The following is a 16,794-nucleotide window of genomic DNA, read 5'->3' on the forward strand; positions in this document are numbered from 1 at the left end:
GGGCGCCTGGAACACGCGCGGAGCTGGGCGGCAGGGGGCGCAAGCCGGAACGCGACGAGGAGCCGCGTGCGTCAGGCCCCTAGGAGGCGATGGTGCCCTTCCCCGCAACCGGAAGTTCCTGCCCAGGGCACTTCCTCCGGCCTTCTCGGTGTGCTCCCTCTGCCTCAGCTGATGGAGGGACCCTTCAGCCTCTTCTTTCACCCTGCCTGCTTTCGTCTAAGACTTTTTTTTTTTTCCATACATTATGTTTACCCTTCCTCAAACTAGACTTCTTAGCCCTCACATACTCTGCGTGACTTGGTTTCAAAATTTCTTATCCAGAATATCCAATTTGGGATGTATTGAGAAGGACTTGATTTCTTCCTTGGGATTAGAATAATAGACTTTGAGTAGGAAGAAATTTAGAAATCATCTGATAATCCAGACCCCTCATTTTTAAGTGAGTAGATTAAGAATCAGAGAGATTAAATGACTCACCCAAAACCATCCTGCAAATTATTTACCAAGCTGGAGTTCACAGCCACATCTCCTGAGTGCTCTCTTGATGATCAGTAATTCTTATGATTCAAGGTTAACAACAAAGAGGCTTTTAGTGGGGGTGATTGGGAGTTCAAGTGCTGAAAAGTTAGGGTTGACTTTTTGATTCTGTTATTACAAATTTTATCTCATCTAGTAGTCACAATATAGTTGTTTGTTGTTGTTTTTGAAAAGAAACATAGGGTGTCATACTTTGAGGCTTAATGTTTAAATTCCTATGACAACTGAGATGGAAGTGAACTTGCATATACTCTGGCTTTGGGGATATTTGAATATCTCGTCTCAGCAGACGTAACAGATAAGCAGGTAACAGAAAAGTATTAAGAGATTCTTCAGAGGCACTTATTTGTAACAAAATAGGTTGTTTGAAGCAGAAGTTGAAATTTTTTTATTTGAACATTTTCTCCGGCAAAGGCTTCTAGTTTTGAAAACACAAGGACTGCTAAACATCCTCGGTATTAAGGTTCGAATTATTATTGGTGAGAAGTCTCTGGCACTTGACAAGATTATCAAGGACATTAACATGGGAAATTTAGAGATGATCTTGAGAAGTAAAGGCCTTTGTTCATGTCTAAATAAGTCAAAATTTTTCTGTTTTGAATCCTGAGAAAAATAAGTAAAAAATTATGTCATCAAACACAAACTTTAAAAAGATGATATATAATATTGTCACTGGCAAATTGTTGAGTGTTTCAAAGTCAATTTTAGGATCCATTGCTTCCTGAATATAGTATCCTTTTTGAGCAGAGAAAGTCCTATAAACTCTAAAGTATGTAATTTGACTCAATGAAACATGAATAATCTCATAAATAAACAGTTCCAAGGGGAGTCCAAAAAACCTGAAAGATTTAACACCGAAATAAAGATTATTGTCTCTAATAACAGCAATATAAATCACCTATAAAACAGTGTTACTCATATAAGTTATAAGAAAAAGTATAACATCTGTCCTCAGCAAACTTTTACTGTCTCTCTAATACTCTCTCTAACCACAAATAAATGAAAATAAGTGTTTAGCCAGAAGGGAGGTCACAGAATCTAGAGGAACTGACCCTACTGTGACCTGCAGAGTAGGAATTCCACCCTCAATCCCTGATATGCTCCCCTGACCCAACTCATCGTGCTAGGAACTAAGCATTTCCACTCCCATCTCCAATTTCCAAGGGGTGGGGATTAGAGCCCAAATTCCTCTGCCCCACTCTGCCCAAACATAGCTCACCTATCCTGGTCTGACCTTGCTTTGATTGGCCTCATTTGGCATGCAAGAAAATCATTCCTCTATCCAGTCTCTGCACTACCTACCCTTGAAGACTTTGTATTCTGAAAAGGAAGACCAATTTGTGTGTGTGTGTGTGACATAAGCACAAGATAATCAAGGCCTGAATAAAGGATCACCATAAAAATGAAAAGAGACATGAATGTGAGAGAAATAACAAAGGAAGGATTAACGAAATAGAATGACTGGCTGCCTAGGCTGGATGAGGGAGGGAGAGAGGGAGCAAATAAAGGGAATTAGGAAAGTCAGTGAATATTTAAGCAGGTTACGTTGCAGGTATCAACAGAAGTCAAGTGTAAACATACAGTGGGCAACCTGAGATGACCACATACCCAAAATAAGATGAAAACCACTGATACATGCCACAAGCATGAAAAATACACACACACACACACACACACACACACTCAGTTAATATAATGTTCTAAGTACTGCTGTAACATTAGAAACTTTACAGTGATATTTATGAAGATAATTGGCATATAAAATTGATTTTGGCTTTAATATGCTTGATTTGGTAAAAAGCATTCTCCATAGTAATCCCCCAGAGAGAAGGCTCTCAAAGCACTCTTGCCATGTTTATAACCTTTAGAGGAAAAGAGGTTTCTCTTTCTGGAGCAAGATCCCAGAAGCAGGATTTCTCCCCTGGCTTTCTGTTTCACACCTCTACCTCTGTTGTGTCCTCATTCTCTGTCAGTCGTTTAAAACTGTATTGCTACACAATGGAAGAATTTTGTGGTAGAAATGGAAAACCAAATACTGGATGTTCTCATTTATGAGTAGGAGCGAAGTTATGGAAAGACAAATGCATGTAGAGTGGTATGATGGACATTGAAGACTCAGAAAGGGGGATGGGGTGTTAAAAATTACCTATTGGTACAATGTACACTATTTGGGTTATGGGGACACTTAAAGCCCAGAGTTCACCACTATACAATTCATCCATGTGGACAAAAACCACTTGTGTCCCTAGAGCTATTGAAATAAATTTTCTTAAAAAAAGAAAACATAAAAAAATAACAAAGTATACACTTTGAGGAGTTAGAAGTTTTAACATATATATATATATATATATATATATATATATATATACACCTATAAAACCATCACCACAATCAAGATAGTGAAAATATCTGTCATACCAATAAGGTTCCTCTTCCCCTTCTCCTCCTTATATCTCCATCCTTGTCCCGAGGCAACTACTGATCTACAAGAGAACATTTTATGGAGAGAACACTACTCCTCCATTAACACGTGTAAATTCTTATTGCCTTAAGATCTTCAGAGGGGCAGGGCCTTCGTAGGCAGCTACGTTAGAGTTTTACGTCAGTGGAATCACACAATATATATTCTTTTGTGTCTGGCTTCCTTCAGTCAGCCACATTGAGATTCATCTCTGTTGTCATGTGTGTTAACAGTTAATCCCTTTATATTACTGAGTAGTGTTTCATTTGATGGATAATATCACAATTTGTTTTTCCATTCACCTTTTAGTGTCCTTTTGGGAATGTTTCCAATATGGGCTTGTAATGTTTAGAATGTTTACATCTACTCAAGAATATTGATTGGTTTCTAAAAACTAAGGATATTGGTTGATAGTTTTTCTGTAATATCTTTGTCTAATTTTGGTATCACTGCAATGCTGGCTTCATAGAATGAATCATGGTATATTCTCTCCTCTGCCATTTTTTGGACAAGTTTGTGTAGAGTTGGTCCTTTGCTTCTTTAAATGTTTGGTATAATTCACGTATGAATTACTGTCCTGAATTTTTCTTTATGAGAATTTTACCTACAAATTCCATTTCTTTAATATACCTAAGGGTGTTGAGGTTATCTGTTTCTTCTAGAGTGAGGTTTGGTAGTTTGTACCTTCCATGGAATTTATACATTTCATCTAAATTATAAAATTTATAGTGATAACAGTGTTCATAATCTTATTATCCACTTAATACCTGTAGAAACTATAGTGACATTATCTCTACAATTTTTGATGTTGGTAATCTATGCCTTCTCTTTTAGCCTGGCTAAAGGTTTATCAAGTTTATTGATATACTCTCAAAGAACTGACTTTTGATTTCAGTTACTCTATTGTTTTTATGTTTTCTAGCTTATTAATATCTGCTTTAATTTGTATTCCCTTTTCTCTGCCTACTTTAGTTTTAATTTGCTCTTCTTTCTCTAATTCCTTACAATGGAAGATGAGGTTGTCGATTTGAGATTTTTCTTATTTTTTAAATATAGGCATTAAGTGTTATACATTTCTTCCTAAGTACTATTTTAACATTAGCCCACAGTTTCTGATATGCTGTGATTTAATTTTCATTCAATTGAAAATATTGTTTAATTTTCATTTTGACTCTTTTTGATCCATGGGTTATTTTAAAATGTGGCATTTAGTTTCCAAATATTTCTTAATTTTACAGATAATTAAATTTCTGCTTTAATTGTATTATGGTCATAGAATAAACTTTGTAAGACTTGAATCCTTTTAAATTTATTGAGATTGGTTTTATGGCCTAGAATATGGTCTGTATTAGTAAATGTTTCATGTGTACTTGAAAAGAATGTGTATTCTGCTCTTGTTGAGTGGAGTGTTCTATAAACGCCAGTTAGGTCAAGTTAGTTGATAATGTTGTCAAGTTAACTATATCCTTGCTGATTTTATGTCTGGGTCTATCAATTGTTCAAAGAGAGATATTAAAATCTCCAACTATAATTGTGAATTTTTCTTTTTTTTTTCTTTTTTTTTTGCAGCTCTATCCATTTTAGCCTCATATATTTTGAAGCTCTGTTATTAGGGGCATATGTATTTAAGATCTTAATGTTCTCATGATTAATGATCTCTTTATCTTATGAAATAACCTGTTTTATCCATGGTAATATTCTTTTCTTTGAAATATATGTTTTTATATTAAAATAATCCATCCATTTTTGTTTTTTTAAACTGTTAGTATAGTATATATTTTCTTTCCATTACTTTTTTTTTTTTTTTTTTTTTTTTTTTTTTTTTTTTTTTTTTTTTTGAGATGGAGTCTTGCTCTGTTGCCCAGGCTGGAGTGCAGTGGCATGATAGTTCACCGCATCCTCCACCTCCTGGATTCAAGCAATTCTCCTGCCTCAGCCTCCTGAGTAACTGGGATTACAGGTGCCCACCACCACACCCAGCTAATTTTTGTAGTTTTGGTAGAGACAGGGTTTCACCATGTTGGCCAGGCTGTCTTGAACTCCTGACCTCAGGCAATCCGCCTGCCTTGGCCTCCCAAAGTGCTGGGATTACAGGCGTGAGCCACCGCGCCCAGCCTAAACTTTTCATTTTGAGACAATTGTAGGTTCACACACAGTTATATGAAGTATTACAGGGAAGTCCTTTGTGTGCTTTATCTAGTTTTCCCAATGGTAATATCTTGTAAAACTACAGTAAAATAGCATCCAAGATATTAACATTGATATAGTCAAGAAACAGAACATTTGTTTCATCTCAAGGACTCTTCATGTTGCCCTTTTACAGCCACACTCACTCCTCTGCTGCTCTAACTCCCTCTTTAGCCACTGACAACTACCAATCTATTTCTATAGTTGTGTCAATTCAAGAATGCTATATAAATGGAATTATACAGCATATAGGCTTTTGAGATTACTGTTTTTTTATTCCATATAATTCTCAGTCTAATTTGTATAACAATAGTTTGTTCCTTTTTATTGCCAAGTAGTATTCTATGGTGTGAATGTAGCACAGTTTGTTTAACCATTCACCTATTAGTGGACATCTGGATTGTTTCTGGTTTTTGGCTATTACAAAGTTGCTATAAAAATTCATATACAGATTTTTGTATGAATGTAAGTTTTCACTTCCTGTGATAAATACTAGGAGCACAATTACTAGGTCGTATGAAAAGTGCATGTTTACCTTTTAAAGAAACTGCAAAATTGTTTTGCAAAGTAGCAGAAAACATTTTACATTTCTGCAAGCAATATATGAGTGACCCAGTTTCTCCACTATTAATCAACATCTTTATCAACTATTTTTTTAAAATTTTAGCTGTATTGATAAGTATATAATATATTCCAAATGTTGTACTAGTCCTTTGTCAGACATGTGGTTTGCAGATATTTTCTCCCTGTCCATTGCTAGTTTTTCATCCTCTTAATAGAGTCTTTCACAGGCAAAAAAAAAAAAAAAAAAAATTCATTTTGATAAAGTCCAATTTATCAGCTTTTACTTTGCATGCTTACTTTTGTACTTTTATTTTTGTATGTTTATCTTGTATCCTTTGAACCTGCTAAATTCGCTTATTAGGTCTAGGTATTTTTGTGAAGATTCCTTGTAATTTTCTACAAGACAATCATGTCATATTCAAATAGGGAATTTTAATTCTTTCCAATCTGTATGCATTGTATTTCCTTTTCTTGCCTGACTGCACCGGCTAGAACTTTCAGTACAAGGCTGAATAAGAGTGTTGAAAGCAGATATCTTTGCTTTGTTCCCGACCTTAGGAGAAAAGTATTTAGTCTTTCACTGTGATGTATAATAGTAGCTGTGGGTTTTGTGTAGATGCTCAAGATGGGGCAGTTCCCCCATTTCTATTTTTCTGGGAGGTTTTTTAAATTAATCATTAATAGGTATTGAATTTGTCAAATGCTGTTTCTACATCTATTGAAATGAGCATGTAATTTTTCACTTTTAGACTTAATATGATTAATTACATTGATTGATTTTTAAATATTGAACCAGCTTTGCATCCTGGAATAAACTCCACTTGATTGTATTGTAATAATTCTCTTTTTACATATTGCTGAATTTGCTAATACAGTCTCAAGGATTATAAAATCCACTCATGAGAGATATTGGTCTGTAGTTTTGTTTTGTTTTCTTTTTGGTTTGTTTTGTATTGTCTTTTTTTTTTTTTTTTCAGCATAAAGCTACCTTCACAGAATGAGTTGAGAAATATAATTGTCCTTTAGTTCCAGGAGGCATTGGTTCTAGGATACATAGAGCAGTCTCTCTCTCTCTCTCTCTCTCTCTCTCTCTCTCTCTCAAACTCCAAAATCTAAGGATGCTTAAATCCTTTATATAAAATATCATGGTATTTGCATATAACCTATGCCATATCCTTTTGTATACTTTAAATCATCTCTAGATCACTTATAACACCTAATACAATGTAAATGCTATGTAAATAGTTCTTATACTGTATTTTAGTTTGTATTAATTTTTATTGTTTATTTTGTATTTGTTTCAAATATTTTTGATTTGTGATTGGTTTAATATGCAAATGCATACCCTGCAGATAGGGAGGACTAACTGCATTCCCCCTGTAGAATTTTCCAGTGAAACCATCTGGACTGGATATGTCTTTTGGGGGGATTTTTAAATTACAAAACCAGTTTCCTAAATGATTGTAGGATTATTCAAATTATCTATACCATCTTGGTGAGTTATAGTAGTTTGTCCTTTTTGAGATATTAGTTCATTTTGTCTAAAGTTGCCAATTTTATGAGTATAGAGTTCTTTTCAGCATTCCCTTGTTATCTTTTTGATGTCTGCAGCATCTGTAGTGATGGCCTCTGTTTCACTGTTGGTATCAATCATTTGTGTCTTTTTTTTCTTTGTCATTATTTGCTAGAGATTTGTCAATTTATCTTTTCAAAGAGTGAGCTTTTTGTTTTACTAATTTTCTTCATTTTCTGTTCTGAGTTTTACTCTTATCTTTATTGTTTCTTTCCTTCAGCTTGCTTTGAGTTTATCATTCTCTTCTTTTTCTATTTCCTTAAATTGGGAGCTTAAGTTATTCATTTGAGACTTTTTTCTTTGCTAATATAAGCATTTAGTGCTATAAATATCCCTCTCAGCACTATGTAAGGTGTGTTTCTCAAATTCTGATATATTTTCATTTTTATTTAGTTCAAAGTATTTTTTATTTCTTTGAGACTTCATTTTTGACCCATGGATAATTTATCAGAATGCTATTTAGTTTCCACATGTTTGGAGATTTTCCTATTTTCTCTCTGATATTGATTTCTAGTTTGATTCCATTGTGGTCAGAAAACACATTCTGTATAATTTCAAATATTTTAAATGTGTTGAGGTTTGTTTTATGGCCACGATATGTTCTATCTTGGTATATGTTTCATTGACTCTTGGGAAGACTCTGTATTCTTCTGTTGTTGAGTGGCATGTTCAATGTCAATTAGATGCTGTTGGTTGATGGTGCTATTAAGTTCTTCTATATCCTTGCTCATTTTTTGGTCTAGTTGTTCTATCTATTGCTTAGAGAGTGGTGTTGAAGTTTCCAAGCATAATTTTATATTTGCTATTTCTCCTTTCAGTTCTATCAGTTTTTGCTTCACATATTTTGCAACTTGGTTGTTCTGTGCATATACATTTAAGATTTCTATATCTTCTTTGTAGACTCTTATTTATCATTAGGTAATGTCAGCTCCATCCCTTCAACTCAGAGAGTGTGGCAGGTTCTTCCTGGCTTCACCTTCCATGCACTACAGCCTGCAAAGTCTCTCAAGGCAATATTCTGGGGCAACTGTAAGCCTACCTCATTGTTTCCCATCTGTAAGGAATCGCTGACTTCATTGCCTGATGGCCAGTGTCTTGCAAACTGTTATTTTATACTTTTTTCTGCTTGGGGGTGGGGCAGAAAAAAGAGTGAGATGCTAGACATGACAGAGTGAAAACAGTCCTTCTTATTCCACCTTTGGCATTAACCAATGTCTCAATGTATGTTCTAATGGTATTGGATCTAGTGGCTTCCCTCCCTGTCCCCTTATTTTATGAATAAAAATCTAGGAAATTCAGATATTCAGAAAGCTCCAGTTGGATACCATGAATAAGAAGTTAGTCGAACTTTATATTACAGTTCAATTATGAAATTAGATTTCTCAAATAACACTCTGAAATTTTCTTTTGGGGGCCACATATTGCAGCTTCTCTGAGCCTCATCATTTTCTACATATCAAATAATAGTTTTGATTAGTGACTAGAATTCTTCCCTGAATGTTTATTATTAACAGACGAGTACTAATGAGTAGTTTCCTTACCCAAGAATTTGGGAAAGTGGCCAGTAGATATCATTAGTAGCTATCATTATCATACATCATTTCCAGGCATTAGATAACTTTTCCAACTTTCTGGTGGTTTTTTCCCCTAGTAGATTTGGGGACAGGCCTTTATGCAGGTACTGAGTGATAATCAATTATAAGTACCTTTAAAATAAATGATTCATGTATACTTATAACCTGAACTTTACATTTGTATTTGATTTAATAAAGATGCCTCTGTAGGGAAAGCATCACAATGGCATTAGTTCCTACCCCTCTGTGAAACTTGTATGAGCACTGTATAACATGATAGGGACATTATTTGTTTTCATCAGCTGTTTCTAAGAAATTGTTCATACCAAACTTGAGACCAGTTGACTCAAATAGTAGAACAATTCCTCTTTTCCTTTTTTATCCATAGAATATAGGTGATGGAATTGTAAATACTAAATACTGTTTTGAGGTTGCACATAAAAGCTCATCTTTTATTTGATCTTTAAAGTCTTAGACTAATCTTAAACAATTGCTCTTGACTTGATAAGTAGAATATATTTATGTCCAAGAAGATATAACAATCCTAAACATGTATGCACCTAACAACAAGGTTTCAAAATATGAGGAAGAAATTGTTATAACTCAATGGATAAATAAGCAAATCCACTCTTATAGTTGGACACTACAACATCCCTCTTCTCAAGTAATTGAGAGATTAAACAAGCAGAAACTAAGTAAAGATAGAGTTGGCTTGAACAGCATTATCAATCGACTGGACCTAATTGACATTTATACACAAAAGAATACACATTGTTCTCAAGCTAACCTGGAACATTTATCAAGACAGGAAACATTCTGAGCCATAAGACACCCCATCACAGATATTAAAAAATGGAAATAATGCAAAGCATATTCTCAGACCACAATCTAATTCAACTTGAAATCAATAAAAGAATGATAGGTGGAAACTTACTCAAATATTTGAATGTTAAACAACATACCTCCACATAACATGGATCAAATAAGAAGTCTCAAGAAAAATTTAGAAATATTTTGAGAATACAGTTTATCAAAATTTGTGAGATACAGAAAAAACAGGGCTTAGAGGAAAATTTATAGGATTGAATGTGTATATGAAAGAAAAGAAAGATATAGCACCAATAACCTAAGCTTGCAACTTCAGAAACTAGAAAAAGAAGAAAAAATTAAGCCCAGAGTAAACAGAAAAAAAGAAATAAAAATTAGATCAGAAATCAACTTGGCAAGAGGAAATCAATAAAGAAAATCAACAAGACTAACACCTGGTTCTTTGAAATGATCAATCAAATCAATAAACCTCTAGCCAGACCAAGAAAAAAGAGAATACATAATATCAGAAAAAAAATAGGGGTCATAACTGCTGATCCCATGGACATTAAAAGGTTAATAAAGGAATATTCTGAACAACCCTATGCCCACATATATAACCTAGATAAATGAATCAACTTTTTCAAAGATACAGTCTACCAAAATCCACACAAGGAGAAACAGACAGTGGGAATAGACCTATATCTATTAAGGAAATTAAATCAATTATTAGTAGCCTGCCAAAACAGAAAGCACCAGGCCCAGATATGTTCACTGGTAAATTCCACCCAAAATTTAGGAAATAAATTATACAAATTCTCTATAATCTCTTCAAGAAAATAAAAGCAGAAAGAATACTCCCTAACATTTTATGAGATCAGCATTCCACCAACAGTAAAACCAAAGACATTGCAAGAAAAAGAAACTACAGACCAATACCTCTAACCATGTTTCATGAACACAGATATAAAAATCCACAACAAATTATGAACAAATAACATCCAACAGTGTATAAAAAGAATTATGCATCATGAACCAGTGGAATTTATTCCATGTGTGGTTTCAAAAATCAGTTAATTCAATTCATCACATCAACAGACTAAAGAAGAAAAAACATGTAATTTTATCAATAGGTACAGAAAAAAAATCTAAGAAAACCCAAAACACATTCGTGATTTTTTTTTTAAATTTTCTGCAAACTAGAAATAGAGAGGGACTCAACTTGATATAAAACATATATGAAAACCATACAGCTAATGTTATACTTAATGGCAAGAAGCAAGATCTACCCCTAAGATCAGGTGGGAACAGGACAAGAATGTCTATTCTTACCTCTCCTATTTAACATCCTAATGGGAAGTGTGAGCTGATACAATAAGATAAGGAAAGAATATAAAAGGTATACAGATTGGAAAGGAAAAAAAAAAAACTATATTTGTTCAGAGATGACATGATTGTCAATGTAGAAAATCCCAAAGAATCAACAACGTCAGAAAACACTAAATTTAATAAGCAATTTTAAGAAAGTTGCAGGATACAAGGTTAATATATAAATTGCTTTCTTATATACCAACAGTGAAAAATTGAAATTTGAAATGAAAACATAATGGCATTTACATTCACACTAAAAGGAAAAAAGAAATCTATGAAAATATACACAAGATTTATATGAGGAAAATTATAAGACTATGATGAAAGAAATCAAGGAAGATAACTCATGGTGAGACAGTCCATGTACATGGAGAGGAAGACTCAAACTTTTCTTTCTTTTTTTTTTTTTCTGCCAACTTCACCAGGCATGACACATTTCACCCTGCAGGGAGATATTGGCATCTCTCCCTTGGACTCTAAGTTTTTTCCCACCACTAGATCTTTGTACTGGCGATTCTCCCCTGCATGGAAAGTTCTTCCCCTTACTTCCATTTGCCTGCTTTCTTCTTTTCATTCAAATGTCTCTTTCTCCTTCTTGCAGAGATTTTCTCTGATCATTCTCTCCCAGTCTCCTTCCCTGTTACTTTCTACCAGACTATTCTATCAGCTTTCTAGCCAGTAGCACAAATGACTCAAAACCTTGAACTCGAAGACATCTCCTCACAAGGAACCATATTATCTCTGCCTTCCTGCCCTTACATTTTCCTCTTCACTCACTCTCTGAAGCCACAACAGCTTCTGTTGCTCCTCCTAAGTGTGAGGCGTCCCCAGTAGGGCCAGTGCATTGGCTGTTCTTTATCCTGAGTGGTGCTGTTCTGAGACAACCACGGGGTTCCCTGTTCTGTGAAATTCAGTGTTTTCTCAGGTGTCATCTTTTTAATAAACAGTGACACCTGAGCTCTAACTTCTAACTCCTCTAACTCCTCCTCACCTGTGCTCCATCCTTTGCAAATCTGTTTTCTCTACAGCATGAATCACTTAACTATCAACGTCATTCCTTGCTTGTCTCCTACCCTGCCACTTCCCTCAGGCCTTGAGAATGCAAGCTACTCCAGCAGGAATTTTTGTTATCTTTTCTGGTGTCTTCTAAGTGCCTAGAACAGAGTTTTGTACACAGAAGGTGCTCAATAAATGTTTGAATGACTGAAATTACTCAGCATATTGATTTACCAGTGTTATTTATCATTCCAGATTGTGACCCTCAGTGCAGGATCTGGTTCAGAGCTCTATCTACTCACTGACTGCACCCCACTATGATTGTCCCCAAATGCCAGAATACCAAAGGACAAGAGAAACATTTCCTATGAATTCCCTTTTAAATTGCTACTAAAAGGCCAGACCACAGGCTACTCCAGACCCTGCCAATCTACATGCATCACCCTAAATGTTGTAAGATGTCATTTCTTCCAAATTTGATCTGTGGATTCAATGCAAGCCAATCAAAGTCCCAGCAAGTTATTTTGTGGACATTGACAAACATTCCAAAGTTTACATGGAAAGACAAAAGACCCAGAACAACCAAGATAGTATTTAAAAAAGAAGAATAGTTGGAGCACTGACACTATCTGACTTCAAGACTTATGCACAAGCTACAGTGATCAAGACAGTGTTGCACTGGTGGGGGGAAAAAAAGACAAACATTTCAACAGAACAGAAAAGAGAACCCAGAAATAGACCCAAACAAATATCGTCAACTGATCTTTGACAAAGGAGAGAAGACAATCCAACAGAGAAAGGATGGTCTTTTCAACAAATGGTACTGGAACAAGTGGTTATCCACATGCTCCCCACCCCACAAAAGAGGAATCTAGACACTGACCTTAGGTACCTCACCAAAATTAACTCAAATCAGATGATAGACCTGAAGGCAAAATGTAAAAATATAAAACTCCTAGAAGATAGGAGTAAATCCAGAGAAACTTGGGTTTGGTGATGATTTCTTACATACAACACCAAAAGCATGATCTGTGGGGAAAAAAATTGGTAAGTTGGACTTCTAAACAAAAAGTAAAATTCTAAGCCCCTCAACCAACTAAGTGGACCCCTCTTGGCCAAGGGCATTCTAAAGTAAACCTGAAACACTAGTTCAGTCCATGATGGGAATGGGTGGTTGGACATCCCTATTTATGCCTTCCTCCCTTTGGAATTCAGGCATAGAATGACCAGCTATTAATATTAAAACAGAGACCTTAAGACTGACAAAACATATTCTCTATAGCAATAAGATACCAACATGGCAGATGCAGGATCTGAAAGAAACTATTTTACCCCAAATTGTATTTCTTTGACATTATTTTGAAATGGCTCTGCAAAGCTGTCTCCTGTGGGGGATATCTACATTCTGCAGAGAATTCCTTTTCCTTTCCAGGTTTTTGTTCCTGATCCAGAAAAGAATTAACTAAGAGTCTGGCAGCTTTTTAAGTCTAATAAGAAATATTTATTATATATTCTGTCTGAAGCCTGCCACCTGGAGGCTTCACCTGTATAAGAAGAACCTTGGTCTCCACAACCCCTTATCTTAACCCAGACACTCCCTTCTATTGATTCCGGGTCTTTAGAGAAACTCAACCAACTGCCAATCAGAAAAGTCTTTGCATGTACCTATGACCTGGAAGCCCCCCACACCCACACCTGCCACTTCATCCTTCAAATTGTCTTGCCTTTCTAGACCAAACCAATGTATATCCTACATGCACTGATTGATGTCTTATGTCTCCCTAAAATGCAAAAAACTGAGCTGTAGCCCAACCACCTTGGGCATATGTTCTCTGGATCTCCTGGGGCTGCATCACGTGCTTTAGCACTCATATTTGGCTCCAAATAAATTTCTTCAAATATTTTACAGAGTTTGATTCTTTTCATCAATAGACTTTATTAAAAATTTAAAAACTTGTCTGTGAAAGATACTATTAAGAAAATGAAAAGACAAGCCACAGACTGGAAGAAAATATTTGCAAAACACATAAGAACTGATAGCCAAAGAATTCAACAAAGAGCTCTTAAAACTCAACAATGAGAAAACAAACAACCCAACTGAAAAACAGGCAAAAGTTCTGAATGGACACCTCATCAAAGAAGATATACAAATGGCAAATAAGCATATGGAAAGATCCTCAACACAACATGTAATTAAGGAATTGCAAATTAAAACAATGCCAGTATACCACCACATAACTAAAATTCAAAAACACTGAAACACCAAATGCTGGTGAGGATGTGGAGTAAGAACTGTCATTCATTGCTGATGGAAATGCAAAATGATATGGCCACTCTGGGAAACAGATTGGGAATATTTACAAAACTAATCCTACTCTGATCATATGATTCAGCAGTTTTGCTCCTTGGCATTTACCCCAATGAATTGAAAACATGTTTATACAAAGCCTCACATGCAAATGTTTATGGCAGTTTTTGTTTTTTTGTTTATTTAAGTTTTATTTTTTTTTCTTTCCAGCTTTTTTTTTTTTTTTTAGGTTCAAAGGGTACATGTGCAACTTCATTACATGGCTAAACTGCATGTCCCAAGGGTTTGGTATTCAGATACTTTTGTCACCCAGGTAATCAGGATAATGCCTGACAGATAGTTTTTCTATCTTAACTCCTCTCACTCACCATCCTCAAATATGCCCCAATGTCTATTGATCCTTTTTTTGTGTTCATGTGTACTCAGTGTTTTACTCCCACTTACAAGTCAGAACATGCAGTATTTGGTTTTCTGTTCCTGCATTAAGTTGCTTAGGATAATGCCTCCACCTCCATCCATGTTGCTGAAAAGTCCATGATCTCATTTTTTTAATAGCTGTATGCAGTATTCCATGGTATATATGTACCACACTTTCTTTATACAGTCTGGTGTTCATAACATCTAGGTTGATTCTATGTCTTTTGTTTATAGAAGTTTATTCATAATTACTAAAACTTGAAAGCAACCAATATAGGTAAATAAACAAACTGTGGCACATCGTACAATGAAATTCTATTCAGCAATAAAAAGAAATGAACTACCTCACCGTGAGAAAACATGGAGGAAACTTGCTAAGTAAAAAAGCCAATCTGAAAAGGCTATATACTGTAAGATTATAACTATATGACAGTCTGGAAGAGATAAAACTGTGGAGACAATAAAAAGATCAGTGGTTGCTAGGGGTACAGAAGAAAGAGGTGATGAAAGGATGAATAAATAGAGCACAGGAGATTTTCAGAACCGTGAAACTATTCTATATGATACTGTAGTGGTAGATGCATGTGATACGGTTTTTGTCAAAACTCATAGAAGTGTAAAATACAAAGAGTGAATCTTAATGTAAACTATGGACTTTAATATTAATATATCAAGATTGGCTTATCATTTGTAACAAATGTACCACACTAATGGAAGATGTTAATAATAAGAGAAACCAGGAAGTGTGTTTGGATTGAGTGAGTATTTAGGAACTCTCTGGCCTTCTGCTCAATTGTCTTGAAAACCCAAAACTTAGCAAAATATATATATATATAGACATTTAGGGCAGTTTTAGGTTCACATTAAAATTGAGTGAAAGATATAGATTCCCCATCTATTCTCTACCCCAACACATGCATGACCTCCCCAGCTATCAACATCAAGCACCATAGTGGTACATTTGTTACACTCGATGAACCCACATTAGCACATCATCATAACCTAAAGTTCATAGTTTACATTAGGGCTTACCTTTGGTGATGTACATTCTATAGTTTGGACAGATGTATAATGACATGTACTATATTCAGCCTTATAGTATTGATATAGTTTCAATACATGTTGCCACCAAGTCTCATGTTGAATCTTAATTCCATTTAATTTAATCAACATTGGGGAATGTTGTAGGTGGGGCCTGGTGAGAGGTGTTTGGGTCATGGGGACAGATCCCCCCTGCTTGGTACTGTCCTCACAATAGTGAGTTCTCTCAAGATTTGGTTGTTAAAGTGTGTGACACCCCCCCCGCCAACTCCCTCTTGCTCCTGCTTTCTCCATGTGACATGCAAGTTTCCTGCTTCACCTTCTACCATAAGTAAAAGTTTCCTGAGCCCATCCCAGAGTAGATACTGATGCTATACTTCCTGTAAATCCTGCAGAACCATGAACCAACTAAATCGCTTTCTTATAAACTACCCAGTCTCAGGTATTTCTTTATAGTAATACAAGAATGGCCTAACACAGAAAATTGGTACCAGGAGTAGGACATTGCTATAAGAACACCTGAAAATGTGAAAGTGACTTTGGAATTGGGTAACAGGCAGATGGTGGAAGAGTTTGGAGGGCTCAGAGGAAGACAGGAAGATGAAGGAAAGTTTGGAACTTCTTAGACTGGTTAAATAATTGTGACCAAAATGCTGACAGTGATATGAGCAGTGAAGTCCAAGCTGCTCAGGTCTCAGAGGCAAATGAGGAACTTATTAGAAACCAGAGCAAAGGTCACCTTTGTTGTGCCCTAACAAAAAATTTGGCTGCATTGTGCCCATGCCCTAGGGAATCTGTAGAAATTTGAACTTGAGAGTGATGACCTAGGGTGTCTGGCAGAAGAAATTTCTAAATAGCAAAGTGTTCAAGGTTTGGCCTGGCTGTTTCTAACAGGCTACACTCAGAGGTAAAAGCAAAGAAATTTTTTAAGTTGGAAATTATATTTTAACGGGAAGCA

This window comes from Saimiri boliviensis, chromosome 4 (assembly GCF_048565385.1).
Source record: "Saimiri boliviensis isolate mSaiBol1 chromosome 4, mSaiBol1.pri, whole genome shotgun sequence".
NCBI lineage: Eukaryota > Metazoa > Chordata > Mammalia > Primates > Cebidae > Saimiri > Saimiri boliviensis.